Source organism: Myotis davidii, unplaced genomic scaffold (genome assembly GCF_000327345.1).
Source record: "Myotis davidii unplaced genomic scaffold, ASM32734v1 scaffold562, whole genome shotgun sequence".
In the NCBI taxonomy this organism is placed as follows: Eukaryota; Metazoa; Chordata; class Mammalia; order Chiroptera; family Vespertilionidae; genus Myotis; species Myotis davidii.
This window is the reverse complement of record NW_006293953.1, coordinates 351,209-375,592: the sequence shown is the minus strand read 5'-3', so window position 1 is coordinate 375,592 and position 24,384 is coordinate 351,209. Positions and strand designations below refer to the sequence as shown.

Sequence of the window (24,384 nt, the reverse complement as noted above, 5' to 3'; positions counted from 1 at the left end):
GATGTATGACCTTAAGCAAGTCCCATGTTCTCTCTGTTCCAGTGTCTTGATCAATACCACCTCTGAAGATCAAATGGGATAATGTATTTTGAATATATATAAGAAATAAGTAAGCAAAGCTCTCTGAATTATTAAAGTCAAATGATATGTTAAGAATTTGACATTAGTTTCTGCGACAAACTCCAATTGTTTCACACCCCCCCCATCCAAAACCAATAAAGATATGAACATCTCCTCATCTTCCCCATCCTTCATCCTGCCCCTACTCTCCTCCTAACACTCCGATGGCAATGGCAGATTAAAATTTAGAATCTGATCTTGAGGGCCTCAGAGTAATTGAAGCAAAGAAACATGAAGAGGTCAAGTTGGCATTTTGCACAGCATGATGAAGTAAACGAAACAATCTTTCATTCCAACAAATACAGTACAGAACTTTACAGCTTAGCTGTGCAGTTGGTGCAAGCTGCAAAAAAAAAGGAAATCATGAACAAGAATAGATAGAAAAAGCCCATGCACTTAGTCATCAAGGCCCAGGGACTGACACGGATATTGAAATCACCAAGAATTCTATCAGGAGCAGGACTGCAGAGAACAACAGGGAGGCAGGTGTTAAAATCTTCAAGGGATGAGGAGGAGTGAAGTGTGTGTGTGTGGTTGACTCCTTCAAGGAGGTGCTAGCAGGTGGTGGAGTCTGATGGTGTTAGCTTCAGAGCTCAGTGTTTTACTGCGTGACATGCTTTTGTTTGAAACAGATAACATGAATCAAAATGTTTCATGAACTTATAAGCAATATACCACGGATAAATATCAGTATTATTCCATAAGTAAAACAGAATAAGATTAAATTTTATTTTTGAGATGATCTGTGCATTTTTTGTCATCGGTTTTAAAAAACAATTTGGCTGGTTTTGCTCAGTGGATAGAGCGTCAGCTTGTGGACTGAAAGGTCCTGGATTTGATTCCAGTCAAGGGCACATGCCTGGGTTGTGGGCTAGATCCCCAGTAGCGGGCATGCAGGAGACAGCCAGTCAATGATTCTCTCTCATCATTGATGTTTCTCTCCCTCTCCCTTCCTCTCTAAAATCAATAAAAATATATATATATATATTTAAAAATGGGTAACTTAGTCTTATAGAAAGTGTTCCCAAATATCACAGTTTCAAGAACAATTAACTATCCTTCATTAGGGCATATAAATTATGAGTTATAAGTTAATGTGCTTGGGATTTATAATAATGTGAGAGCAAGGCAATGAGTAATGATACACATGTGTAGAGGGGGCAAAGAAGAGGCAGGAGATACACTTAGGTCCATTGCTAAATCAAGCAGGCAATTCTCATTTCTCATATTAGGCAAAAATTAGCAGCATTAGACTAGTGACCACTCTGTCCTCCCTGTACTTGGCTCCCAGGAAATCCCTCTCGATTTTTTCTTTCACCTCATTGGTCACTCTGCTCTGCCTCCGTCAGTAGCTTTGCCTTATCTCTTGGGCCATTAATCCTTAGAGGGCACCTGGGCTCCCTTAGGGGACTTCTTCTGTATATATACTTGCTCTTCAAGTGGTCCCACAGTGGCTTGAAACACCACTACAAAGTAAAGACTGCCAAAAATATAAACATCTATAGCCGGCAACACAGATATGTATCCACTAATTTAAGACCTCCCGTTGGAGGCTTTGGAAATAACCTCTCCAAAAGAAACTCTTGATTCTAACTCAACCTCCACTGCTTGCTCAGGAAACTTGTACTTGCTGTCTCTTCTGCTTTGCATGTTCTTCACCCAGACAGAGCTGTAGCTATATAGGCACATGACAATGGTACTTCTCTTATCCAAATATCTGTAGGCTTGGCTCCTCCACTTCCTCCAAGCCACCTGCTCGGAGAGGTTTTCCTCAGCTCTGCCGCTTAAAATATAACTGCTCCTTGTCCTCATCCTTCTCTATCCCTTTACTCTGCTTTATTGCTCTTTCAAGCATTTCTCACAACTAGCGATAATGCGTATGTATGTGTGCATGTATGTACGTATGCATGTATTTTGTCTCCTACAACATGAAGTCTCAGGACATAGAGTTCGTATGATTTGTTTATTGATGGAGCTCATCAATGGTCCAGTGATATAGATAAGGAAACAAAAAGCCAGATAAATTGAGAGACTCCCTGAGGGCTTTTCTAGAGAAAAGCAGGTAGACAGGGGAGTATAAACATGGAGATGATGAGGAATCCTAAATCAGAGCATGTGATAGCACACAGAAAGTAAGTTGATAAAATTCCAACATTACACGAAGTGATTTGGTGACTTATGCAAGTTCCATGGTATTTTTAGCCTTCAATGCCCTCGTCTGTAAAGTGAGGGTGAAAATAATAGAGCCGAGCTCCGAAGGTTTTTTTGTTCATGAAATGAGGTGATGCCCGTAAACCAACTAGCTTGGCATTTTGCAAGCTCTCAGAAAGAAATAATATGGAGTATCCTCAAAAATGTACGCACACACTTTGAATAATTATAAAGGCAGTGTTTATTAAAATGCATTTCATTTGCTAAATTGAGCTATCAGCTGTTAAAGTGTGCATACATTTTTTGGGACACCCTGTATTTTATATTTTCCAAATCAAATATGGGATTTTCTAGAACAATAAACAATATCTATAAGCAGCAAAGCTTCAATCAGTACCACTTTGAAATTTTAACTGAAAATTAATCTGGTTGCCCTGTCGAGGTTAAGCATGTGATTATGTGATAAGGTGTTTATTTCAAACATGGAAAAATCCCTGGGAAGTTAGAGGTCCTATTGAGCCATTTGTATTTTTAAGTTCTTTATTTAGATTCAGCTTTTCTGTATATGGTTTATATGCCGTTGCTACGATGTGATTTAATCTCTCTATCCCTCTGCCTAGCTTTTAATACACTTTAGTGGTGGGGCTAGGGGAGGGGTGGGAAATAAAGCCAGGATATGTAATTCAGTACAAGACAGAGAAGTTACCCACTTGCTCAGCCGTAGCCTTAAAGTACAGTGATACAACCATTTGCAAATCATGGAAAGCTAATGTGTACGTGACATTTTCTTTTACTATAGCTGCTCAGAAATGATTACTTCTCACTAGTTCTATTCTGACTAGCTCCTTTGTCATCTGGCAATGCCCACAGAGAGAATTAACCCCTTGTTTCTCATTTTTTCCCATAATATTCTCTTCATTATGCCAGTTACCACCTGTGAGAACCAAGACTACATATCATATTAATCAGTACATTGCCACTGCAGGATGCTGTGCTGATCAAACACAGGAAATAAACATTTTTTTAAACTAAAATGAAGTGAATATCTGAATGTAGACATGGCTGAATATATATGCTAATTAAATACTTCGTCAGCCATTAGTGGTACCCTAGTGTAACACCGGAGATCAAAATGTGTGGGAGTAGGAGATGCTACAAAGTGTTCTTGATTTTCAAATAATGACACCAGGTCGACCTCCTGCTCTAGCCCATCTGATCTCTGGTCTGAAAGAACACATGATAGCTGTGGTCTGTGTAAATGTGGCATTTATCTTCATGAGTGTAGTGATGAAGAATGAATCAGGACTGGCATGGTCCTGGCTGACTTATCTCTCCTCACAAATGAAGATAAATAGCACAACATATTAGCCACTCTGCATTATACATATTTATTCCACATTTGCACCCCCACAAACAAACATACACTAGGCTTTCCTCAACCCCATTGTCTTTCACTTTCAAAATATACAGTGAACAATAACAACAGAGAACCTGTGGAAAGTCAGAGGGAAGAAAAATGCTGAAATAACTTCTATGAGATAAGCCACGTGACCTGTAAGCAGATACTGTAAAAGACCCTATCTCTGGGATCTATAACATGGCTGCAAGCCTCAAAATAAGATTTCCACCCCTCTGTGGCTGCTGTTGTTAAACTACTGATATTAGAAAGTTAAAAAGACCCCAAGGTTACTACACTGGGCACTCTCCAACCTATGGAAAATTGCTAAGATGGTGGTTTTTAACACAATGGTTTCCAAGACCTCCTCCTGGTCATCTAACAGATAGTCCTCTTAATTTACTTTTAATATCAGATGCTATTAAATATCTTCAAATAATAGCACACAGTTTTGATTTCTTAGTTGAACTAGTATGTCTTCATTAAGCTTCTAAAATTGTGGTAAGGTGGACAGGGTGCAAAAGGCTGAATACTGATATCATTAGGGATGGTATCCCTGCCCAACTCTCATGGTTAGATGTGGTACTCAATGTCAGCCAGTCATTGGATATTGCCTCTTCTAGGTTCTAATGCTGCAGGATGCAGCATCATTTTAAGTTACTGTATTCAAATTGAAACCTGGCCCTGTTGGGAAGAATTTAGTCCCCTCAATCTAGTTCACTAGAAATGTTTATGTCTAGATTATCAGAAAGCCAAGTCTGTCCTTGCCAAGGCAGTTGGAAGTTCCAGTCTTTGCCCGTTACTGCCCATACCCAATTTTTCCCAAATGTTGTTAGTCCTTCTCTCCATTTAAGAGTGGGCAATGTACCAATGTAACTCTGCCTACAGGCAGAACAAATCCTGGCCATGTTCTCTAGCTTAATACTCATACTCAGCCTCATGACACCATTGCTTCAGATTTAGCTCTTATCTTATGCTCCGTTAGCTTATACTGTATGCTCCTTCTACTATGGGAAGTGCTACCAGTTTGGCTCCAACACCATGACTTCATATTTACTTGTGATATTCTTGTGGGACTTCTGTCCTCTTCACTGAGTCTAAATCTTACTTATTATAACATATCCAATAACCCAAGTCCTCAATGACTTAGGACATGGCTTGTTCTAGACGTCCAATATGACCACGTTAAACCCCTCCAGCACTGAGACCCTTTCTGATATGTATCTTATTCAACATTAATTGGATGCTTACTAAATGCCAGGGGCTATTCTAGACACTCAGGATTCTACAGTGAGCCAGACAGTGAAGAATGTAGCATGGAGCTTCTCTTTTAGGGATTAGACAGATAACAAACAATCCAGAAATTATCAGGTAGAGATAAGTATTGAAATAAAAATAAAATAGTGATGATACAGGGAATGACTGAGGGGGAATATTATTACACTGATTTGGTCTGGGAAGACCCTTCTGAGAAAGAGACATTTAAGTTCAAGAATAAAAAGAAAGAACTCAGACATACAAAGATATGGGAGAAAACTGTCCCAGGCAGACAGAGCAGGTTTGAGGGCATTCTGACATCTAAATGTTTGTGACACTCCGAAACTCATGTTAAATCCTAATGCTCAATGTGATGGCATTAGAGTGTGGGCCTTTGGGAATTGATCAATCCTGAGAATAGAGCCCTCATGAATGGGATTAGTTCCTTTATAAAAGAAGCTCCAGAAAAAAACCCTAGCCCCTTCCTCTATGTGTGCACACAACTAAGTCTAAAACCTGGAAGAGGGCCTTCACTTGACCCTACTGGCACCCTGATCTCTGCCAGTCTCTAGAACTGTGAGACATACATTTCTGTTGCTGATAAGCTACCCAGTCTGTGGTATTTTGTTATGGTAGCCCAAGCAGACTAAGACAAAAAGGACATTATTCTTATAGAATGATAAGGGTAAAAATAGGCTAGTCTGATAGGAATAGAATAGACAAGCAGAAGAGTAGAATATGTAAGTGAAGAATGTATTAGTTTTCTTTGGGTTCCAGAACAATTTTCACAAATTTGATGGCTTAAAACAATATAAATTTATTCTCTCCCAATTATGGAGGTCAAAAGTCTGAAAGCTGGCCCTTGTCCTCATTCCTATGGCTGGCTGTGCCTCCTTTAACGTTACTTCTAGAGTCTGCCCTGCCTATTGTCCAATCTTGTTTTTATTTTTTAATTTTAATTTTATTTAATCCTTTATTTTTTTAATCCTCACCTGAGTATATTTTTTTATTGATTTTTAGAGAGAGTGGAAGAGAGAGGGGAAAGACAGAGAGAAATACCAGTGTAGAGAAACGCATTGATTGGTTGCCTCCTGCACACACCCTAACCAGGGTCTGGGCCAGGGAGGAGCCTAGAAACAAGGTACATGCCTTTGATGATAATTGAACCCAGAACCTTTTGGTCTGCAGGCTGACACTCTATCTACTGAGCCAAACCAGCTAGGGCCAATATTGTTTTTAAAGAAGGCTATTTCACTTATTTTTCATTCCATTGTAGTTCCCTGAAGTATCCAAGCAAAACCTAAGTGATTTGGTTATACCCTGGAAACGGTATACATTCAGGACATACCCTGAAATGTCAGAGATTTCTCCATTTTCTTCAGGTCAAGGTGACTGAAAACTCCCTGGGAACAAGTCTAACAAATTTCAGTGGCCTGTGTTTGGTACTTAAACCTGTATAGAACTATAGATTTTAGATTCTTTCTACTTCAGGGGCCTCTTCTGAATACATAAAGAGATTAATGCAATCAAAAGAGCACCAATTTAATGCGATCAAAATAATACCAAATTTTATAGTTATGTCTTTTGATGAAATGCCAATTTCAAGTCAAGTATAATTCATCTCCCCCAGTAGGTGGAGATTCTGATGAAGAAGTGAGCCTTCAAGTCTTCTGAGTAGTTCACTGAAGGTAAGGAAAGCACATGGCTATGTGCTGTGACTTGCAATGGGAAGTCCCTTGACAAAGGCCACGTTTTCATACTGAGCAGCCATTTAATGAAAGTGTGGCTGGCAGCCTATGATATCCTCTTGGATGCTGGGAGAGAAACTGACATGAGATCCTTATCATTATTCCTTGACATCAGGCTGTTCTCCTATGAGCTGTTCCCGTAAGACATTCCGAAGTGTCTGCATGGTATTTCTTCTGACAAGTGCTTGTCCGGCTTATTTTCAAATAAGCTCATTTGTTCAGAATAATTTCAACATCAAAGACTACACTTATTGCCTGGCTGGATGGCTCAGGGGTTGTGCATTGACCTAGTAGCAGGGAGTCAAGGTTCAGCGCACCTTCATTGGCAAGTAGAAACATGTGTAGACATTTGGCTCTATTCTTTGACATTTGGCTCTATTCTTATGTTGGCTACATTTAAATAAGGGCTGCTGTTTTTATCATGAAGCCTGTATTTAATCAACCGTGGGTTAAAAGTAGGAAAATAGTATAAGAATAAAAATAAAACACGACTTTCTAGTTGGTGAATATTCATCTCTTCACTCATTCATTCACTCATGTTTTGCTGTCTTTAAGTCACCTAAAGCCGACAGAAAATGAAATGATTAAGTGGGAATCTGGCTGACAATGAAGTTGGGTGATCTTAATTATGTCACACTGCAAAGGAGTCAAATCTGTACTTCTATATAAAGGAAATCTACTTGCAGGTGGAAATTTGGTCACTGACTTTTATTTTTTTCACATCCAAGAGTCTAAATTCCTCCTCCCTTCGTTACTGCTTAGAGAACCCAGATCAGAACTGAAGTCTCAGATACCGAAGAGAATTTTTTAACGTGGAGTTAGAGAAGCCATTCTCAGGTTAATGAGCACAGAGCAGCAGGCACTTTGAAGAGTTTATTTGGAGAAAGAAAACGTCTGCAGAAATCAAGTGATTAAGATGTGATACTCCAAGCGAACTCTGAGCCATCTCATTAGCAGAGACTAAGAATAATCTACAAATGTAATAAGAGCCCTCATGCAAGGTCACAAACATCCCAGTGCAGGCCTGCTGGGTGGGACCCACTGTAGAGGAAGATAGAGAATCTGATTGGATCAGGTCAGAAAATATTCCCTAGAAGAGATGAGAGTTTCTTCCCACATCTTAAGGGAGGGAGATTCAGAAATGTGTATGAAATTTCCATTGCATATTATTCATAGTTCTCCAGATGTGAATATGTATATTAAAATGTACATACTTTTATTCTAAAATTTAGATTCAGTCATTCTCAATAATTTTGAATAATTCCTGTATAAATGCCACGTTCTCACAGATTTTCCTTCATGAACTTCCATCAAAGGACTCAGTACTCCCCTGCACACTGTGACTCATCTCCTTTCTCTGAAATTATGTTATTTATTTTTCTCTTTTTAAAACCACATTTCTGCCTTCAAAAGAATGTAAGCTCCATGAGTAGCAAGCAGAGCAATTTGTAGCTTGTTTACTCTTATTTCCTGAGCCTAGAATAATGCTTGGCACAAAAGTCATTCTTTGTATTGTCATAAAATCACTCTCTAACCTACACCGCTATGTGCTATTTTATGAATGAGAGAATATTGAAATGGAGATTTTTCCCAAGGAACCAAGACACAGGAGAGGATACATTCTAAAGAGAATACAGATTTACAATGGAGGTGGTAATAGTGATTGCAAAGCTCATAATCTCTTAGGCACAGCGAAGACACAAATGAACTGGAGAAAGCTCATGAAGATTTTTTTAGAGAGAGTTATCCAATGAGTCCCACTCCTGAGGTATGGGGTGAGTGGTTTTACCCACAACTTAGTAGGGAGTGACTTCAAGAAGATTATTAGAGGAGGATTTTTGAGTGAATTGTCCGTGGGCTATGATGTACATCACCCACCCCAAGGAAAACATTGTAGAAACATTCCTGCCCTTTGTCACAAGACTAACCATAGGACTCTAGTGGCAGATAGATATTTTTATTAATTTCAGAGAAAAAGGGAGAGGGAGAGAGAGAGATAGAAACATTAATGATGAGAGAGAATCATTGATTGGTTGCCTCCTGCATGCGCCCTACTGGGGATTGAGCCTGCTACCCAGGCATGCGCCCTTGATCAGAATTGAACCTGGTACCCTTTGGTCTGCAGGCTGATGTTCTATCCACTGAGCCAAAACAGCTAGGGTGAAAAATCAAATTTTAATCTGATGTCTGTCTGGCTATACTTTTCAATTTTTATTGAAATTGCAACAATGACAGTTAAACTATTAACTTGAGAATAAGTCTCCCAAATGGATATATAAAAATTATTTTTTTTAATCAGCAACAATTCTCAAAGTTTAAATATTTTGAAAATGTCTTTTATTTCTCATGGAAGAAGGGTACATTAGGGGTTATTGAACAATTAGAGGCAATTAGTCCTGTCATGTATTCTGGAAAGAATGTAACTCAGTGCTGAGCAATTTGTAGGATTTGGGAGAATGAGATCAAACATGCATGCCATTTTTATAGCCACAAATTCTTCTGTGTATGTCCTTGCTTTGTTGTTGTGTTTATTAGGGTTAAGTACTATAATTAACTCTTTAGGTAAGGTATGTAATTTACAGCCCTGCAATGATGAGTAAATGATGGCTTATTAAGGCTACGAACTTGCTCAAAGCTGTTAAGTAGCAGAGCCAGGTTTCTTGTCCAAGCTGTCCTGATCCAAAGAGGAGGCACTTGAACTTGAACTTCTAAGCACCACTCTGAAAGAAAGGCTGGGTGGCCTTTGCTGTGATGCTTGTCATGAAATAGGATTTAACTCTCAACTTATTCTTAGCTTTTCTGGAGGAGATGTTCCCATTTGCCTACAAGCTCACATTATCTACAAGCTCCGTTATCCTTCTGATCACGTGCACTACCTATCTCCTTTGTCTTCCATTATAGTTTTGTTAAAGGGCAGCAACCACATTTCACCTAGCCTTGATTAAGCAGGCATGCCATTTGTCAGAGAGCTAAGCAAGAAAGGCCTTACAGTGATCCCCTGAAGTCACCACTTGGCATGATTCCCAGAAGGCACAGTGCATCTTATCCACACCCACGTCACCTTACTGTGTGCAAGAATATTTATACCGATGAAAAGTTTCAGATCTATTCTGAACCAGATTTTATAATACAAGCCCAGAGAGAAAGATAGTTTCACATTATTTTGAAGGGTTGATTTTAATAAAGATTAGCTATCTTTCAGAAGGTTTGTGACAAAGTATGCTGCATTTCAAAAGGAGTGCCACCTCCTTTGATGTTCTGAATCTCCCCTTATTCATATTGGAGGTGAGAGTAAGGTAATATAAACTCCCTGTTAAAGGGATCATTGGCTTGTAAAATATCTGCACTGGAAAAGTGACTTAGTGGCAAGGTATCAAGTGCATACATTAAACTGTGGCTGATTCCAGTCCTATGATAGGGTGTGAAGTTAAAAAGAATCTTACATATGTTTATCTGTGTACATGTGAATATGCATATTTTATAAAATTCAGCATATGATAAATGAATCAGACTGTAAGTTGTTGCTAGAGTTAATATATCCTATGAATAGATGTTGATTTATAATAGCATATAGAAATTATTGGTACCTGCTTAGAAGGATCCCATAGAAAAAAATTCTCAATTGTGGTAGGCACAATTCTAAGATCATCATTGGAAGATGTACAGGGGACCATCTGAGGTGAGGGCATTTGTCAGTTTCCTGTTGTGGGCACTCGTTATCTGAGTGTGTTCAATTTGTGAAATGTCATGGATATGTATGCTTCTGATATGTATACTTTTCTTCTTAGAATATTAAATATTAACATACAAAAGTTAAAAGAAATCCCCAGTGTTAGACAGCTGTGATGATCAAACAGGATAAGACATATGAACATGATCTGAGAAAGCCACAGCACTGCAACCCTATAAGACAATGGTTTTCAAACTAGGCAAGGGCCACTCATTCGCCATGGAAGCAATTCCCAGATTATAACCTGCATTTAAAATAATAAAATAAAATAAAAGATAATAGAATAGAGCATATCCAAGTGTATTATACATTGGAATAGTTTATAATTGGCTCATAAACTTATGTGTTTATAACTGACTTGATATGTAAGTGTACTTCTATTATGGGTCACAGACAAAAAGGGTCAAAGTTTCTGCTATAGGATCTCTACTATATATGGGCAGATAGCCACATGCTAGGCTCACAGAATGTCTCCTACAAATCCTGTCCCTGAAGTATGAGCCCGTAGACTTCACTGATTCCACATGAATGAAATGAAGAGGCATTTCAACAGGGGAATCCCAGAGTACAATTAAATTACTCCCATTATATGTTCACCAGTAATGCCCACCTTGGCTCTACCACTCCTGGACATTGGCCAGAAGACCTACATCTCTTCCCCCAGGATGTGGTCTAGAATTCTGCAATTGTCCCTGCAACAGGGAAAACTGCTGTACATGGACTCAGTTTCAACCACGTTTCTCCATAACAGTATAGCAGATGTAGTGGGTGGCAGCACTGTGTATCAGTGAAGGCAGGGAATGGAAAATATTGCTCATTTGCATATTCCACAAATAATGGGATGAGGCTAATCATTAATAGCTATTTTTATACCCCTTGATTTAATTAATTCCAGCTGAGATGTTTGTAAACATGTGATGCTATGTTTGGATAAATGTGTCAACGTGAAAATTAGTCACTAATACAAGGCACGAAGGAAACAATTTTTAAAAGCACCAACAGAATGCGGGCCTAGATAGTCCCCCATTTTTGAGTTTGGGACATGTTTACCCACAGAAACCACTGGTGGTGAGATTCTATGACAAAAGAGGCTCCAGAGAAGTGGTGGGAATGTAGTAAAGGCAAAATCCAGGGGTGAACAGGACAGGATGAGGCTTAATACTGGACCCTGGTCAAATTCAGGTAGAAAAGCGCCGTTTCTTGAGGTGGGGACCGTTTCACTGTAAACCCACTTATGCATAATATTCTTTACCAAGGAGATTTGGAATAAATCAAAAGACAGAACATGATTGGAGAGAAAACTTGTTTTACTGAGGGCCAGAGGTTATTTCAAAGCTCTTGGCAAAATCAAATATGTACTAAATTTTGTTTTGTTTTGTTTTGTGAATCCTTACCTGAGGATATGTGTGCTTATGTATGTGTATGTGTATGTGTGTGTGTGTGTGTGTGTGTATAAAATCAATGGAGATATATATATATAAATATATATATAAATATATATACACACACACACACATATATATATATCCCCCATTGATTTTCAGAGAGAGTGGATGTGAGACAGAGAGATAGAGAGAAACACTGAGGTGCGAGAGACACATCTATTGGTTGCCTCCTGACGAGCCCCAACCAGCACTGGGGATTGAGCCTGAAACCTTGAGGTATGTGCCCTTGATCGGAATTGAACTTGAGACCCTCCAATCCTTGGTTTGGCGCTCTAAGCACCGAGCAAAGTGGCAAGGATGGATATGCTATAAGTAGATTTAAAGAAAGGTTACTTAGAGGGACAATGGCAAGATGTACAAGTTCATTAAAAGACTAAAATTTAGGGTGAAGGGATTTAGATTGGATTCGTGTGACAGAAGGAAAAGAAATGGGGTTCTGTGTAGGGATGTGCAGTGGCCAAAGTAGAGGGAACCCTTTATTTTGCTCTGGTTGGGGTCCAAACCTCCTCCGGCTGCATATCAATGAACCTACTTCACAACTGTGTGGACCGGTCAAATCTAATAGAAGGAAAGAACCCTGAGCATCTTTACAGTGGGCAGGGGCCTTTCTTTGAGCTTATTAAAGCTGGAAACCCAGAGGGCGAAGGTCCCCTGCCTCTTACTCAGCCAGAGGCTCCTGCCCTGGGAAGGGTCAGATGCTCCCATCAGAGTGCATGGTCATGGTCCTGCTGAGCTAATTAATGGCCCACACTCCTGTGGCTTAAAACACAACTTAAAAGGCTTCGCACCAGCTGAGAAGTTGGGCTGAGAGGAAAGGAACCCAGAATGAAAAAGAATCTTTAATTTTCTGTTAATTACATCTTTTAAATCTATAATTTCCGAGCGGGGCAGGTAGGCAAAATTGAATCAGTGCTGTCACGACACAGCAGTTCTGTTTTAATTAAAAGCCGTCACCTTCCCATTGCCCTTATGTGAGGCAATGTCACCCTGGGTCTCAGGTTTACTTTGGTGTTTCCCTTTCGATTTCTGCATGACCAGTTCTCACCCTTGATGTTATAATGTACCTTTGCTATGGAACATTTTAATTTATAGTAGCTATAAAGACTAATGAGTATATACTCCCATGTACATGTATGTACATTTATAGAAGATCCTAAGACTATACAATATTTAGGCTTTTTCTTTTATGGGATGTAGACAGCTTTTAAGTAGGTCCCTGGTTTTCTGAAAGAGTGCATGTTTCCTGTTAACTAGCTCATTTATCAGTCACATGGCTGATGGTTCTTTCTATGGAAAACAGTTTCAATATTATAACAGTAAAATTAAAGCACATGGGAGAATACAAGATATTAATATACATATAGATATTATTTTAAAACTTTATCCAGGGGACTGATTCTTATAGTATACTAGAGGCCCGTTGCACAAAATTTGTACATTGCGGGGAAGGGGTCCCTCAGCCTGGCCGGTGCCCTCTCACAGTCTGGGAGCCCTCAGGGGATGTCCAACTGATGGCTTAGGCCTGCTCCTTGGGGGGAGCGGGCCTAAACCAGCAGTCGGACACCCTTAGCGCTGCCACAGAGGCGGGAGAGGTTCCCGCTACCACTGCTGCACTTGCCAGCCCTGAGCCCTGCTCTGGCTGAGTGGTGCTCCCCCTGTAGGAGTGCACTGACCACCAGGGGGCAGCTCCTGCATTGAGGGTCTGCCCCCTGGTGGTAAGTGTGCATCATAGTGACAAATTGTTCCGCCTTTTGGTCGATTTGCATATTAGCCTTTTATTACATAGGACTAGAGGCCCGGTACACAAAAATTTGTGCACCTGGGGGCGTCCCTCAGCCTGGCTTGTGCCCTTTCACAGTCTGGGACCCCTCAGGGGATGTCCACCTGCTGGCTTAAGCCCGCTCCCCAGGAGATTGGGCCTAAGCTGGCAGTCAGACATCCTTAGTGCTGCTGAGGAGGCGGGAGAGGGTCCCACCACCACTGCTGTACTGGCAGCCATCAGCCTGGCTTGTGGCTGAGCAGAGCTCCCCCTGAGGTTGCGCACTGACCACCAGGGGGCAGCTCCTACATTGAGCATCTGCCCCCTGGTGGTCAGTGTGTGCTATAGTGACCAGTCATTCCCAGTCATTCTGCTGTTAGGGTCAATTTGCTTATCACCCTTTTATTATATAGGATGATATGGAGTTAGATTACACAAATATTTGAAAGGTGGGGAGATTCAACTCTAAGATATGAACATTGTCTGAGAAAAATTTACTTAACTATTTAGTAAATTTTCACCATAGAGGTATGCACATTTTTTATTTTGGTAGGTAGATGACTGTATGTGCATTGTGCACATATAAATATGTATATGTGCAATGTGATATGTTGGTTTGATAAAACCTGCTCAATGTGCTATGCTTATAGTGGGGAAAACAGGCATTTGTCAGTTGAGGTTCTGTTTACCTTTCTGTTGTGAAGAGTTATAATGTTTCCTATTATGGATCTTACTCTGTAACCTCTTGACCAAATCAAGTCTCCCACTTAAAAGAAAAGGATATAAAATGCATCTCTGATGAAATTCACATGTCATCCCATTCCTTATAGGCACTAATTATATGGAAAGGCATTTGTTTCTAATAAACCCCTGATGATCATCAATTATTATTGGATTATTAGGATGCTAATTTGGGAACTTTCTTTTTTAAAAAATATATTTTCATTGATTTCATTGAGGAAGGGAGAAGGAGAGATAAAAACATCAATGATGAAAGAGAATCATTGATTGACTGTCTCCTGCACGACCCACACGGGATCAAGCTTGCAACCTGGGCATGTGCTCTGAACAGGAATCGAACCAGTGACCTCCTGGTTCATGGGTCAATGTTCAACCACTGAGCCACACTGGCTTGGATTGGGAACTTTCTTATTGCCCTTCCCTTTTGCAGACCAAGCTATTGTTAGACTAGTTAAAGGACACATTTAGTTTCTTTGTGTAAAGAATACACTGGTAATGCCAATGTGGCTTTACAATAAATACAATAATACAGCTCATATAATGCATTCAGTGGTCTCAGATAAAGCCTGAATGCAAGGTGTTATTGAACACAGAGTCCTATTTGGGCTGTGCATGATAATAGTGCTAAAGCTCTACCTGAAGTGGTGGTAATTGTAAGTTGGATTCTGCTTTGAATATTTGTGTATATCCTCCTGTAGCCCAACACACACATATGAATTGTTGGAAGGAAGTAAAGCAGTTGAGCCAATGAGTCATCACACAATCCCTGCTTTGTTCCAGGGCGGTCATAGCTGCACATTAATTTGGATGCTAACTCTGTTCCAGTGGTAAACACAAAGGCAAGAACCTTGTGTACCCAAGGAGATGCTTCAAAGGGCCCACTTAGGGAAAACATCTGCAGTGCCTATTTTAAATCAAGGCCTCAAAATTGCATGGTGGGCTAAAAGGGGATATGCCTCATGGTGACGCTACATTGAGAGGAAGACAGTGGAAATAACCAGAGAGGAAAGGAAAAGAAACGATGAGAGAAAAAGTGAGATAGAGAATGGAGCACATTCCTGAAATATCTCTGGGGTGCAAACAGAAGCTATGCTCATGTCTCCATGGTTAGACCGATTCTATGAGAACTCCAAGGTCTATTGCAAGGACATTTTGTTTCTAAAAATCAGAAATCCAAGGGATGAGAAAAGAGACATTCTACCTGTGGCCACCAAGTGGGAATTAACTTGTGAATTTACACTCTGCCTCTGAGAAAATGTCAGGCTCACTTTATCTTCCCAACACATGAGCAAGAAATAAAACGGGAGTGTGTTTTTTCACAGTGCAGTAGGTATAATCTAAAGAGGATGTCTGTGATTAGAAACATTGCAGGGATTACGTGTGAAAGTAAAGGAGACTCCTTTGTTGCAGGACTTCTCAGGGCCTTCATATGCTAACTAGAGGCCCTATGCATGAAATTCATGCGAGAGTAGGCCTTCCTTCTCCCAACTGCTGTCACTGGCTTCCCTCTGGTGCCTGGAACCCTGGCTTCCCTCGCAGCCCCAACTTAGCCCACAAGGACATCCAGAAGGAAGTCTGTTCTAATTAGCACATTACGTTTTTATTATTATAAATAAGCTCTATACTTTCCCAAATAATACATAGCAAGAAAGTGGGATCAGGACTCCCTTTATCCAAAGCATTTACATTGGCATTTGTTCCCCAAAGCTTATTCTGAGAAGGCTAAATTAGATATTTTAGTTAAGATGCCCATTAAAAAAAACTGAAAAAAGTTATTGTAGGATAATTTTTAGGAATTGTTATATTATTGGGTAGTGTTTGATAATTATTTCAACAAACAAATATGATTAGAAATAAATTTCTTCACATTTCCATCCTTTCTTTTTACATGTTGGTATAATTTACTTAATCCATAAAATAACATCACTCAGAAGTTCAGCACTAAGCTTTGCTTTAAAATATTAAGATATTAAATTTAGTGAGGCAGGCAAAAACTTATTAATAGAAATTCTAGTAATAATTAGAATCACCTACTGAAATATGCACAGGGCACTCTTTTTTGCTAGATTTACTAATTTAAAAAATCATTAAAAATAATTTACATTGTGCTTGACATATGATAAGCACCTGTTGGCAGGAGTTATTTTCATGTTATTGAGATTTTATTTCATATACACATTCAACAATGGAACATTCTGAATATGGAAATGGCTGCCTAGAAAGAAAGGACAGGAAGTTAAGTGGTAACCTTCCCTGGAGACACAGAGGTAATCCATTTAAAATGAGGTTGTTAGAGTGGGCCCCAATATGAAATGACAGGTATCCTTGCGAAAGGGAAGATTTGGACAGAGACAGATGTGCATAGGGGGAAGAGTATGTGATACACTGTTTTGACATTTCTTTTCAGCACATGTCACAATTGCAACTATTTATTTGGTTTACTATTACTGACTAATTTCAATGTTAGAGGGATCATGCTTCTCTGATTAGTATCATATCACCTGGTTCTAGGAAAGTGTCCGTAGAGGGTCGGTGCTCATCATATGCAGTAAATTAATGAATGGTTGAATTGAAGGGAAACAACGATCAAGCTTTAAAGACGCAAAACAAGAACAACGACAATCATTTATTGGTTGTTGCGTTTGCTTTTTTTACTCTAAGCATCCTGTAAACTCAGTCCTTCTCAGGAGTACAGTTAATTGTGTCTATAACGGTCTATAGACTATCACTGAACCCAAATCTCTGAACTTAGTGCCTAGGTGATTATACTTATAGAACATCAGTGACATTCCATAGAAAGAGGGAAGAAGCAAAGGATTCTTTGACATGGTAAAAATAGAAAATTGTGGCCTGGCCAGTGTTGCCCAATGGTTCAGTGTCAGCCTACAAACCAGGAGGTCACGGTTCGATGCCTGGGTTGTGGGCTCAATCCAGGGGGTGTGCAGGAGGCAGCCGATCAATAATTCTCTCTCATCATTGATATTTCTCTCTCTCTCCCTTATTCTCTGAAATCAATAAAAATATATTTTTAAAAAATAGAAAATTGCTTTTGCCACCCTCTCCATACATGTATCATGGTTTGGGTCAAATGTTGCTGATGGGAAACTTTACCACATGGATTTGTAAACCAAGGCACTCAGTGGATACTAACATTGGTAGAATATGTGACCTCTCTTTCATTTGGGAGGCAGGAAAGTATTGTAGTTAAAAGCAGAGGTCCCAAGTTCAGAGACTCCTAGTTCAGGTTTCTTATTTACAAAGTGCATGACCTTGTATAAGTGGCATCCTCTTTCAAACCTTAGTGTTTTTTTTTCAACCCCTTCTCCCCAAATTTGGGGAGCAATAGTACCTACCCTAAAGTGTTGACTGGAGCATTAAGAGATGATGTTTGCAAGGTGTTAGCACACTGGGTGACACACAGTAAAAATGCAATAAAAATGGATTGTATTATTTTAAGTACTGGTCACAGAATCCACTGACAAGGTTAATGTCTTCTAGTGTGTGAGGAATACAAAGCTAAAACCCATTACTTAACTCACACATGAATAAACAATTGCAGGCACACAATGTGAACTTGCTTGTCTTCTGGCCTTGATTACAAACCTTAGGTGTGATGATTTAAATGAAATTATAAACCACGAGTTACTTTAACATGTAGAAGCCATATCCCCAGGGTTGTTGTTTAATACTAGAATAACTGATTTTTCTTAGAATTCTGAAGAAAAAGGAGATAATCCTTTTCAAAATTGTCACTCAACCCTGTTAGAAGGCTGACAATGAAACTGAAGGGGGTACTGTTGCAAGTGTACTTGTGTGTGTATGTGTGTGTGTGTGTGTGAGAGAGAGAGAGAGAGAGAGAGAGAGAGATATTTAAATTTTTCCAGTATGAAGTCATGTTTATGAAGGAGCCACAGGAAGAGTCCCATGAGTGTTTAATTTTCTTCCTATGCTATAACCATAATAGCAGTCTAATGTCAGATCACATGACAATACTGTTCACAGAGACAAAGGAAAAAGTACAAGAGTCATAACAATAACCAATGGGTTTTTTATTGCATTACAGTTTATAAAGCATTTTTCTACTCATTAGCTTACTTGATCATCCCAGAGGACAGGTCAGATAGTCCTAAGTAATATTTCCATTTCAAAGTAGAAGGAACTGAGATTCAATGTTTTGATTAAAGTCACAGAGCTATTTTGGGAGAGGGTTGGTACTAAATCTGTAATTTTCAACCTCAAATCTCCTTTCCTTCTGTAATAACTTGCTGCGGTAATTATGTAAAAAGTGATAGGTAGATTGATGATATAGAATATAGTTAGAAAGGGACACTGCATAAATATATCTAGTGCTTACCATTTCCAGGAAAGAAAATTTTAGGTTATCATCTTTCAAAGAACTACATCTTGCCCACCTCAAGTATTAACACCATAAACCGGGAGTTGAATAATAGATTTGATTGCGTTGAACTTACATGATGCTGTTTGCCCACAAAGCAAGGACCTTAATGTCACCGACTAAATTTACCATTAAATGAAAATTCAGAAAGTTGTCTGTACATTCCAAATGATTTCAAAATTTATAGCAAAATTGGTAAAAATAGGTCAGTGGTTGCTTTGCTGTCTTAAATCAACATGCAGGATTCCAGGAAAACCTGAGATCATGTCCTGATTGTCTCGGATGTCTTCCACTTAGTCAAAGTCAGAGCTGAATTCTTCTACCCAGACAAAATACTGTCCAAACGCAAGCTGACAGGCTACAGAGGGAAGGAAGCAATTCAAGACCAGAGACTCATTTTTTAAGGGGTACTAGAGACTGTCTCATCAAGGCATCCTCAAACTCAAGACCGACCTCTTCCTCTACAAAACGATGGCAATTTCTCACCATCTGGATTCCCGACTCTGGCCCTTCAGGACTCCTATAGACATACTAAATGCAAAGGTTTCCTTAATGCGCTTCAAAAACCTAACAAATCCAAAAGCATCACTGCCTTGCTTAAAGCTTCCAGAACACAACGTCTCCTCCCCATTGGTGTATAGTTTGCAGCATTTCAGTCCTTGATTACATACTATCTCCTGCTCTCTAATTGTTGTGGGTGGTCCTTTCTTATTTCCCCAAAACATTCCTTAGTTACTGAATTCATTTTTAACTCCCAAAACACCTCACCCCCTCACCCTTATACACACAAATTCAGCTGCCCTGAGCTAGATTTTGGGGCTATTAGGTGTCCTCAGAAGCTCCCAGCATACCAATGAAGACCCTCACACACACAGTTCCTATTGTTATGCTATAAGAGCTATGCCAGCAGGATAAGTACATTGTTTGGGGAGTTCAAGAAAGAATGAGATGGCATAATAATCCAGATGATGTTCCCTGGTGGAAAAGGAGGATGGGGTTGAGGGAATGGTATTTCAGGTAAGGAAGGTCTGATCAAATTCTCCTGGTTTTAAAGTGTAGGTTTGGCATGTTTTGAGATTGTCCAGTGATGTAGTAAGACTGCACATGGAGAAAGAAGATGTTACACTGAGTAGTACTACATACTGAAGGAACTGGGATACTTTTGAATTATCTTCCCTGCGACAATGCCAGCTCACTGGTGCAGGCTGGGTGTGTCTGTTCACCGGCTCATTGCCAGCATCAGGCACAGTGCCTGGCACATGGTGGCCACTTAGGAACCTTTTTCAATAACTAGCTGAATGAATGAATCAATGTGTGAGTGCTAGGTGAAGGAAGCTGCATATGACATTTAAGCAGGAGAATAATATGATTAGATTGAGTTTTATAAGACAACTTTATATCCTATCTTGATTCTTCTACTTTCCAAAGTGCTCTTCATAGAACATATACCTTATCATTTAATGTCTTCCAGTTTTGGCATTTTTTTCTGCTATAATCCACTCTTAACAAAAAAGAGAAAACATACTGAAAATATAAGTCACATCAGGACCCTCTTTGATCGAAGCCCACTACTGTCTGCCTGTCTCACTTAGGGTAAAAACCATAGTCCTTCCAATGTTCTTAATACCTTCATAAGATCCCTGTGTCTTACCTTTTTGTCTTTAAATCCAACTTCCCTCCCCCCTACACTGGGCTCCTTGGCATTCCCTGAACAAGCCAAGCATGCCCCTGCCCATTCTCTCTGCTTGGAACCATCTTTTCCCATATCCATGGAGTTTATTTCCTCATATCTTCTTGATCTTTGCTTAAATGTCACCTTCTCAAAAGGTCTTCTCTAAGCAATTTGTCCAAATTTCATACTATATATTTTCCCACCACTATTCTCCCAGTCCTAGTTTTCCTTTTTATATAGCATTTATCTCACTCAATCGTTCTTTATAATCCATATTCTTTTCTGTGTATTTTTTTGTTTTCCATTTTCACTTGACAAGAATAGAGATCGTTGTCTGTATTTTTCCCCATCGATGTCCCCTACATGTTTATTCTTAGAATTGAGCCTGGCACATTGTAGGTGCTCTGTTGATGGTTACTGAATTGCATTAAATGTTTAGATGCTATTTGAATAAGGATTTCCATTTTGATAAATATAAAGCAGTGGAAGCAGTCCAAGCTTGGAGGTAGAAACTGGATGTTATGATAAATGGTAAAATTCTGATAAGAGCATAAGGTTTCATGAACCGATAAGTCAGTATTTTATTACGGACATCACAAACAGCATGAGTTCAATAGGCCATCAAGTCATCTCATCATCATCTGGACACTGTGCTTCCCAATGGCAGGAAAAGAACAGAGAAGAAAAAGTGAGCCTCCAAGTAATATGGAAATGCTAATGGATTCACTTGGAAAACACATTTGGATAGAGTTTGTGCCAGTGCTGCCCAACTAAGCTGGATGTTTGTAAAAGGTAGGTGAGAGAGGAGTTGTGAAATGAGCAGAAGGGAGAATGCAACATGAGGGTGACTCAAAGGAAAGACTGCAAACACTGGTGCACATGGTTAGGTAATATTACAAAACTACAGCAGCTGGGAACCACTAAGAGCAGGCATGGCCGTTTCAGTTTAAGGTATAAGTAAGCTGGAAAGTTTCTAGAATACATCTTGGATTCATGAATTATTCCACCCTTAAACTACTGTCTGGTCTTCTGCAAACATCAACATGCCCTGCATGTTTTATGTTTGCCCCTCCAGCTCCACTCTCTACCCTGATTGGACAGGGCTGTTACTATGGAATCCATGGGCACCTTTGTTATCCAATAGGAGACACAGGCAGATTAGAAGGAGGGAAGGGAGGGCAGGCAGGCCATATACTCCCCTGGTTCCATCCTGTGAGGTCAGCTGGGTTCTCTGTGATCTTCAAACAAAGGACATTGCTCTTAAGGAGACTGTCTCTGCATAACTCTTTCCTTCTAGGTACCAGTAACCTCTCCTTCCCACAATTTCTCCAGGCCTAGAAATAGTGACAGCTCGCCTAGCCAAGGAAGGGCCGTTGGGGGGACCTAGCTTGCAGGTGAGGGCAGTTGGGGACAACCAGGCCACCCGGGAGGGCAGTTGGGAGCGATATTCCAGAAGGGGAACAGTTAGGCGTCGATCAGGCTGGCAAGGGAGTGATTAGGGGTGATCAGGCTGGCAGGCAGGCAAGTGGTTAGGAGCCAGCAGTCCTGGATTGTGAGAGGGATGTCCAACTGCTGGTTTAGAGGTTTAATAATGGGAATGAGGAGGTCAGAATCTTAATACTGTCACATCCTATATAATAAAGAGGTAATATGCAACCCTCACATCCTCACAAGATGGCTATCTATGACCAGGCCCACAGGGGAGTTAGTGAGGGATGACCAAACAACTGAACAGTAGGCTGTGTGGAGCAACCAGGCTGGCAAGGGGGACAGTTAGGGGCAATCAGGCTGGCATGCAGAGGCAGTTAGGGATGACCAGGCAGGCAGGTGAGCGATTAGGGGCCAGCACTTCCGGATTGGAGAGGGTGCAGGTTGGGCTGAGGAGATCCCTGTGCACAAATTTTGTACACTGGGCCTCTAGTCTATATAATAAAAGCCTATGAGACCATTATGGTGGAACAACCAGAATGTCCGGTTGCTATGATGCGCACTGACCACCAGGGGGCAGATGCTGGATGCAGGAGCTGCCCCCTGGTGGTCAGTGTGCTCACACAGGGGGAGCATCGCTCAGCCAGAAGCCGGGCTTACAGCTGGCGAGTACAGTGGCGGTAGTAGGAGCCTCTCCTACCTCCGTGGCAGTGCTAAGGAGCAGTGAGCCACCCAAGCATTAGGGAGCAGTGAGCAGGGCAGGCAATAAGGAGCGAGTGGTCCCAGACTGCAAGTGGGTGCAGGCTGGACTGAGGGAACCCACCCCCCAGTGCACGAATTTTGTGCACTGGGCCTCTAGTGGTACTATAAGCACCTGCTTACTTTGTCTGCTTTTCTGTGGAGACTAGGAAATTCCTTAAGGGCAAAGTCACAGACAAAAAGATCTAGACCTGTGCATCTAGCAGGCGCCCTAGATGTGTCCATTAAAAGATCACCAAGTGAATATGGCATGCCAGCAGCAAAAGACAGGACCCCAAAGCATTGTCAGGTAAAACTGGAACATAAGGCCTCAGAATGTGAAGTTCCAGTTGTTATAAGTAGGTACAGTAACAGAATGAGATACATGACATTAATCATTTTAGCCACATCTAGCTAGTAACAATGTTGAGAATCTCTGTCTCCGCGTGTGTATATGAACATCTTGCCTAATAATAGACAAAGATGTAAATTGACTGTCCCTCCAGTACACTCAGCAGCCAATCAGGAGAGTATGCAAATTAACCCAACAAAGATGACGGTTAATTTGCATACATAGGTGTGAAGAGACAGAGTGAAGACTGAAGGCTCCAGGCCAGAGCAGTGAGGACAGAAGGCTCTGGGCCAGAGCAGCGAGGACAGAAGGCTCTGGGCCAGAGTAGCAAGAACGGAAGGCTCCAGGCCAGAGTGAAGGCCTAAGTCCCGGATGCCAGAGGAAAACCGGTGCCGGCAGCCAGGGGAAGGGAAGGCCTATTGCATGAATCTCTTCATGCAACAAGCCTCTAGTATTAGAAGACTGAGAGACAAGTAGATGGATGGATGAATGGATGGATGGATGATGGATAGATGGACAGATAGATGTATCACAATCTCTTAGCTCCTATTTGACATTTTCTATAGGAAGGACACCTTAGAAATAAACTGTAACTAATTAAATAATAATTACACCAAATAATCTTCAATAACCTAAAATCTGTGGGGGGCAGAATGAAATGGGTCATTAAAGTAAAAATGCATTTGATTTCTAAAACTCGATTGTTAAAACCTGAATTTTTATTTATGGTCCAAATAACATAATTGTCAAATCAGCCAAGGTATTATTTCTTAAAAATTTTTAAAACTAAAAATCATCTATTATAGCATAAACCCAGTCATGTCTGCACATATGGGAAAATGGAAAGAAATATTTTTATTTCTTTGACAATATGACAATGAACAGCTTAATAAAATGATTTGCTTAGCAATTTTCACCTTTTGATTAGAAGCAGAAATGCATCTTTTTATTCTTCTCCTCCCATGCTCTACCTTTGAGGCCCTCTGGCCTATAGTAAGGGAAGCATATGATAGGTGGGAGGGATTCTGGCAGCACAACTAGAAATCTATCCTCTATATCACAAACCAAATCAACTGTATAAAGGAACTGCATTAAAGAGCACATTCCTGGGGGGAACTCCTTTCAGAATTCAGCCACCCCCCAATTTCATGTCATCCCTCTGTCTATTTCCTCTTTCCTTGATTCCTACCCAGTTCTTCCTAACATGTCACTGCACCTCTGCTAACCCACAAGTGGTGGTTTCTTTTCTGAATCCATTACTGTACCGTTTGTGTATGTGTGTAGAGTGTGTGTGTGTGTGTGTGTGTGTGTGCTAGAGCATATCAGTACACACTCATGTATAGCTTTCAGTGAAAATGACATTCTGACATTTTTGATTTGCACTTCTCATACATTTTTATTCTTACAGCATCAACACCTGAGGAGCTGAGTCAGGTCAGAGATGGGCAACA

General features: G+C 40.4%; 1 protein-coding gene across 1 annotated transcript in view; it reads right to left on the bottom strand.

Annotated features, from left to right (window-relative positions):
* The window catches only part of LOC102775447 (leucine-rich repeat-containing protein 4C-like), a 142,703-nt gene that overhangs the window by 29,006 nt on the left and 89,313 nt on the right, over positions 1 to 24,384 (bottom strand).